Genomic DNA, 6,261 nt, shown 5'->3' with positions numbered 1-6,261 from the left:
GACCCATTGAAAGTAATGGAGATGCTGAGCCTGAATCCATTAATTCCAATGGGGTCGAATCCGGAGGGAAGGTAAACGGCGTTTCCGTGCGCTGCTCTGGTTTTGCCAGAAGCGGCTTAGTCATGCTGGCCACATGACCTGGGAAAACTGTCTGCGGACAAATGTCGGCTCCCTCGGCCAGTAAAGTGAGATAAGCGCCGCAACCCCAGAGTCGTTCGCGACTGGACTTAACTGTCAGGGGTCCCTTTACCTTTAAATCCATTTATTCATTCCTGCTGCAGATACTGGCCACCCCACTCCCCCCCCCTGCAAGACTGTGGCTGATGGGAGTTGTAGTCCAAAAGAGGCTGGAGGGCCACAGGTTGGCAAAAGATGCTTTTAAGTTTAGTTCAATCAGTAGCAATCAGTTGGTTGAAACACTCAGTATCCCATGTAGGGCTGGCCTAATCAGTTTCAGTTGTTCTCTGTTTCTCATTTTTCCAAATCATTTTGTGTGTGTTTTAAATTTTGGTTAAGCCTTCATTAAATTCAGAAGCATTTTAGTGCATATTTCTCCTAACATACACATTTTTTATGCAGTTTTCCTTGATGGGCACATTTGTGCAAAGCAATTCCCCCTAGCATAATGTGTTTTTGCATGCTATCCTTTACTCCTACAGTATATGCATTTTTAGGCCTGCGTTGCTCCATCTTTCGTATATATTGCTTGGGTGGAGCACTGCATTGCAAAATCTGGAGCGGTGCAAAGTTCAAAGGATACTACTGGGTTTCTGTTAATGTATTGTTGCAGAAACTGCAAGTGAAGTGTGAATTGGACTGAATTTCTACTCCATCCCATGTCTGATCCCACCTTTCGGGGGCATGGGTGTGGGGTTAAAAAGGACCACATTGCGTGTCTGTGTGTGTGTGTCTGTTCTTAAAGAAAACACCACCATGAAACATAGCAATTCAACTGTTTTCAACATTATTATTATTTTATTAATTGAACTGATCAACACAACCACAGAATAAAAAGCGGGTAGAGAGACGAGGCTCTGGATATCAGCAACCATTTCCAAAACACAGAAAAATCATTTTTGATTTAGAACAGTTGTTACATTGTTAAATACAGTGTTCTTTTTAAAATATGTAAGGAACATACCCACCCAAAAAAAACCTTTCTTGCATAAATGTTGACAAAATTCATGGGTGATTTTCCATGTCCATACTGTTCTTGAAAACATTATACTGCCTGTGTTAAAAATCTGTGTTTGCTTTAGAAGAAAACGCATGGCTTCATTTTGCTGCTTCTCAGCTTATTGATGATACTCGAGCATCGAAAACAGAACCATTACAGGAGAAATTTGTTCCCCCGATTGCTACTGATTAAACTAAACACCGACCTTAGAGAAAGACAATTTGGTTGCCAATCAGGTTGATTTCTGAAGTATTTACTTTCTAAAGCAAGCAGTAGTTTGAAAACTCAAGAAGAGAAGAAAGAGTGGAATATAGAGAGACTGGCAGAGAACATCAATCCTTTCCCTTAAAGACATGTCAGCTCCCTTTTGTCGCTTTTAGGCTGGATGAAGATACTTTCATCGTTGCACAGGGCTGCTACTGTTCCCTGCAGGGGGGAAAGGTGGGGCAGCCCCCACTGGAGCACAGTGCCGAGAAAAACTTACTCCATCAAGTTCTGGGTAAAAAGCTTGAAGTTCGCTCAGCTTAGCCACTGCGCAAAACTCCCCCAAATTCTTTGTCAGCCAGTCTCGGATTCCTGTAGTCCCACCATCGCACGCTGACCCTGTGGAGGCAAGAGAATGTGTCAAGCGAAGACGAACTAAAATCCATAGTTGGGTTCCTTACAAGTGATGAATTTGTGCAAAAATAATGTTGGAAGTCTATTACACCCCCTCCTCCTTTTTCCCTGCCCTTCTTCTAACCAACAGAACAGTTTGCCCCAAGCACCGAAGAGATAAACTTCAAAGCAGATAAACTGTTCATAAACACTCAGCAACTGAAGTAGTGGTTGAGGTTGGGGGAAGGCTCAATAATTAGGTCCACCAGGCTTCCCATTTGGCCCAGACCCCCACCACCACCCTGCCTAACACCTGACATCACACATCAGCCGGTCATCAAGAGGGCTTTGCAAGTGCTGCCAATGAGCTGGTTGTTGCGGCTTTCACAGCACAGCACTTTGGCCCATGTGACTGAAGTTCAAGCCATGGTGACAAAAATGGGTCACCTGTGGCATCAAGTGATGGGCAGGTGAGCCACCATGCTCCCCTGTCAAGCTTGGCCCACAGGGGGCAGGGAAGATAAGGATTTGGTTTGCCAGCTTGATCCACTCCTGCATCAAGGTGAAATTCCGACGACCTGCCCCTTTGGTTCCTTACCTGAATCAGCAAACTGAGCAGCTAAATAAGCCTTCTGGAAGCCATACACATCTTGCCTCTTCCTGGCTGATAATGTTGAGTAGAGACCATCCATCGCTTTCACACTGAGGAAGAAACACAAGCAATTCCACACATTGGCTTGAGTCGCACTTGTTTTTCACCTATTCACCATATTCATTTACCAGCATCCAACCTGCCCTTTCTCCAGCATAGGCCTCATCAATGACTTTAAACCATAGAAATGAAATGGAGCACACATATTCAGAGGCACCGTACCTCAGAGCACAAGGTACAGAGAACAAACAATAGTTTGGGAGGGCTATCGCTTTCTCACCCTGCTTGCAACTGGCTCTGGAGTCTTTTTTGGAAATAGAGGGTTGTGTTCCACTAAGTTTGACTCAGAATAGACCCACTGAGATGAATGAACCTAAGATAGTCATGGCCATCAATTTCAATGGGTCTGCTCTGAGTAGGACTATCATTGCATGCAACCCAGATGAAACCAGCCTTTGTGTCCTTAACTGGGTGTAGCTGTTATTTTGGGGTGGGGTGGGGATTAAGAATACTGTATAAGAACATAAGAGGAGCTCTGCTGGATCAGGCCAGTGGCCCATCTAGTCTAGCAGCCTGTTCTCAAAGTGACCACCCAAATGCCTGTGGGAAACCTACAAGCAGGATCTGACCACAAGAGCACTCGGCTGTCCTGTGCTAGCAACTGGCATTCAAATTAAAGTTACTCAAATGAAGCTGAGTGGGAGATCTTGCACAATAAACCCGCTTCCCCAAGTTATAGTAAAATTATAGTAAAATGCACTGGAAAGTGTTGGAATAACACTTGCTCGAGGCAGCGGAATCTGGTCTCAACAACAAATCAGGATGGATGCTCAAGGCTCACATTGTCTGGTAGCCACTAATGTTTACAAGAGGTAACCTCTGTCTGTTACCCAACTATGTGAAGGGACCTAGAAACTACTGAGGTAAATGTATGCCAGCTACTTACATGGTTTGGTAATATGGGCAGGGCATACCCAGGGGTAGCAGCTCAAGAATTGTTCCATTGACACCCGGGAGGAGGAGGTTGAGTTTCTGGAACCAAGTGTTTGTGTCTTCCGGGGAACTGGTGGCAATCTGTGGGAAAACAATCTCCGCCGATAGCATCAGCATAGTGTCCCGCACTTTGGGATTGCTCAACAAGCCACGGTTCTGGAGGAAGAAGCAATAGAAAAAAACAGGGAATAAGTGTGACTTCTTTGAAGATCAGGTTATAGGTGGAAGCAGAAGTGTTGAAGACATGTTACTATTTCTGCAGCAGGGTCCCTGTCTTCAGCATCCTAGAGCTACCCAACCAGGGGAACTTTGAAGCCATTGAGAATAAATCTTTTCACCCTTAGTGCTGATTGTAGTCAATCAGAATGAAAGGAGGTGAGTGAGCCACTGAAGATGGGCTCCTAGGGTCACTCTGGAGAAGGCACACAGGAAGAAGACCAATGAGTTGTCCCATATACTCCAAAGCTGAGCATTTAGGAACACTGACAACACTAGGTGCTCCAGCTTCAAGAGAATGGTGTGTACATTCTGTTACGTACAATGGAACTCCAAGGAAAACACAATCTAAGTCACTCCAAACGGAGATATTGGAGAACTCTGAACCATTTGCCCAAGTAAGTGCACAAAAAAATAGTAAATGTAGCTGAAGGGCAACCCATGGAGATCTGCTTTGATTGTTATAATGCAACTCTAATTGTTAAATATTATAAGATTGTTGTGCAATCTTAGAAGGGGGTGGGACTGTGGTTATCATGAAGGGGCTTCTGATTTTGCAACTACACCCAAAAGGATAGATGAAATCAGTTGACAACGTTTCACACAATGGAGAACAATGGGCTAGTAATGAGAACCCTTGGCAATTACACCAGTTTTGAAAGTCTGTAGAAAATTGGAAAGGGTGATCTGGAGTCCCAAACATCAGGCGGACCCCATCCTGATGAAGGTTGTGCTACATAGGTTGAAATCTACTGCTCTGGAGTAATTTCCAGTTGCCCCAAAGGTCACAAATCATGCATTCCCATTGGAGTTGACCTCCAGTGCTCCAGTTACGCTGCAGAAAATCACAGTCTGTCTCCAGCCCTGGAGAAGTCTGTAAACAAGCTTCTTGTTTACCTTCAGCACCAGGGTGTTGAACTCATCCAGGTATGTGCTGAGGAATTGCTCTGGCTCCTTCTTTCTCTGGATGGCTTGGAAGACGAGCACCATGGCTGAGCTGCTGTAAATGGTGTGACCTTCAGTGGACAACTGAGCCAAGGTAGTGGCGGAGAAGAGGTCCAAGGAATCCACCTGCATTTGGAAACACAGAGCTGGCGTTGGATGGAAACCAGGCTCAAGCTCAGAATCCAGAACTCTTCAGACACCCCAAGCTTCCAGGAATCACTGAGTCAGTAAGGTGCAGATTAAACCACAGTTTACTAAGGTTTAGGTGACACTGGAAACTGCAGTTTTTTTATTTAAAAAAAAGGAGGTGAAAGCTTCCAAACTCTTCCTTGAGTGAGCTTATTAAAGCTAAACTATTGTTTAGTGTAGGGGCTGCCAACCATGTTTAGCGCATGGATACATTTGGATTTTGGGGTGACTGCCATGGGCACTACTTCCTCAAGCCACTACTCTCTTTGGATCAGCACCCCTGCCCTGCATCTTGAGAAGGACAGGAAAAGAGAAAACACACACACACAATGTTTTTCTCAGTTAAAGTCAGCCCCAGCAGAATTAATCTGAGCCTTGAAAAACACAAAGAGCTGGGAGAGGAAGTGGGAAAAAACGCCATTCTTCCAACTTCCTCTTTTAGCTCTATGTACTTTTCCAGAGAGAGAAAGTTAAGCATGCTCACCATCTCATGCCCAAGGGGAGCATTGATGGGGGAGGGGCCCGTAGAGGCTTTGTGGGCACCAAGGAAAGGCCTCAAGGGCAATATATTGGTGACCCATGAATTAGTGTTATGCCTGAACCAGCCCAGAGTCAAGAACACTACAAATGTTAAATCCCAAAGTCTGCGCTGCTCTCACCCCACGGAAGTCGCTTTTCAATGCAGTGAAATCTGAGTAGGAGCCATAGGCAGAAAAGGGTCCAAAGAACTTGCTCAGCCACTCTTGGTCTGTGGAGGCACCCTGAGTGCAGGCAGAACCTGTGGAAAAATCATAAAGAGAGAGAAAGAGAATTAGCAATGCATACGCCCATTTCTGAGGTTTAGCATTCTGGAGAGAGTCTTCATCAAGGGTGGGTAGAAGGTAAAGTGTGCCATGGGGTGGGGAGATGTGCTTCTTTTGTTTACCTGAATTTTCTTCTTGGAATTCAAGAATCCTCTTTATGAAGGAGAATATATCATTTGGATTTTCAAATGTGCTGTTGGCATGGTGATCATTTAAACCCTCCACTCTGCAAGATTAGAAAGGAGGGTGTAATCGAAGTAATAATACTCAGTTTGGAGATTCAAAAGAAGGGAGGAGTGAAGTTAGGGGGAGGCATTTTGGATCAACAAAGCATCTTCCATTGACAACTGGGGAGGAGGCCCATCGCCCAGTGACTGGGCACCTGCTCTGCATGCAGAAGGTCCCAATTTCAATCTGCAACATCTCCAGGTAGTGCTTGGAAAGGCTCTCTGTCTGAAATACTGGAGAGCTGCTTCCAACCTTTGTTGGCAATACTGAGCTAGATGAACCAATGGTCTGACTCAGTATAAGGCAGTTTCCTATGATAATGGGCAGAACTCAGTAGGCAGAACATCTGCTTTGCATGCAGAAGGTGCCAAGTTCAATCTCCAGGTAGGGCTAGGGGAGATTCCCACCTGAAACCCTGGGGAACAGCTGCCAGTCAGTGTAGACAATACTGAGTTCGATGG

The sequence above is a fragment of the Zootoca vivipara genome, chromosome 14 (assembly GCF_963506605.1).
Source record: "Zootoca vivipara chromosome 14, rZooViv1.1, whole genome shotgun sequence".
NCBI lineage: Eukaryota > Metazoa > Chordata > Lepidosauria > Squamata > Lacertidae > Zootoca > Zootoca vivipara.
The sequence above is the reverse complement of the archived record's forward strand: the minus strand, read 5'-3'. Positions refer to the sequence as shown.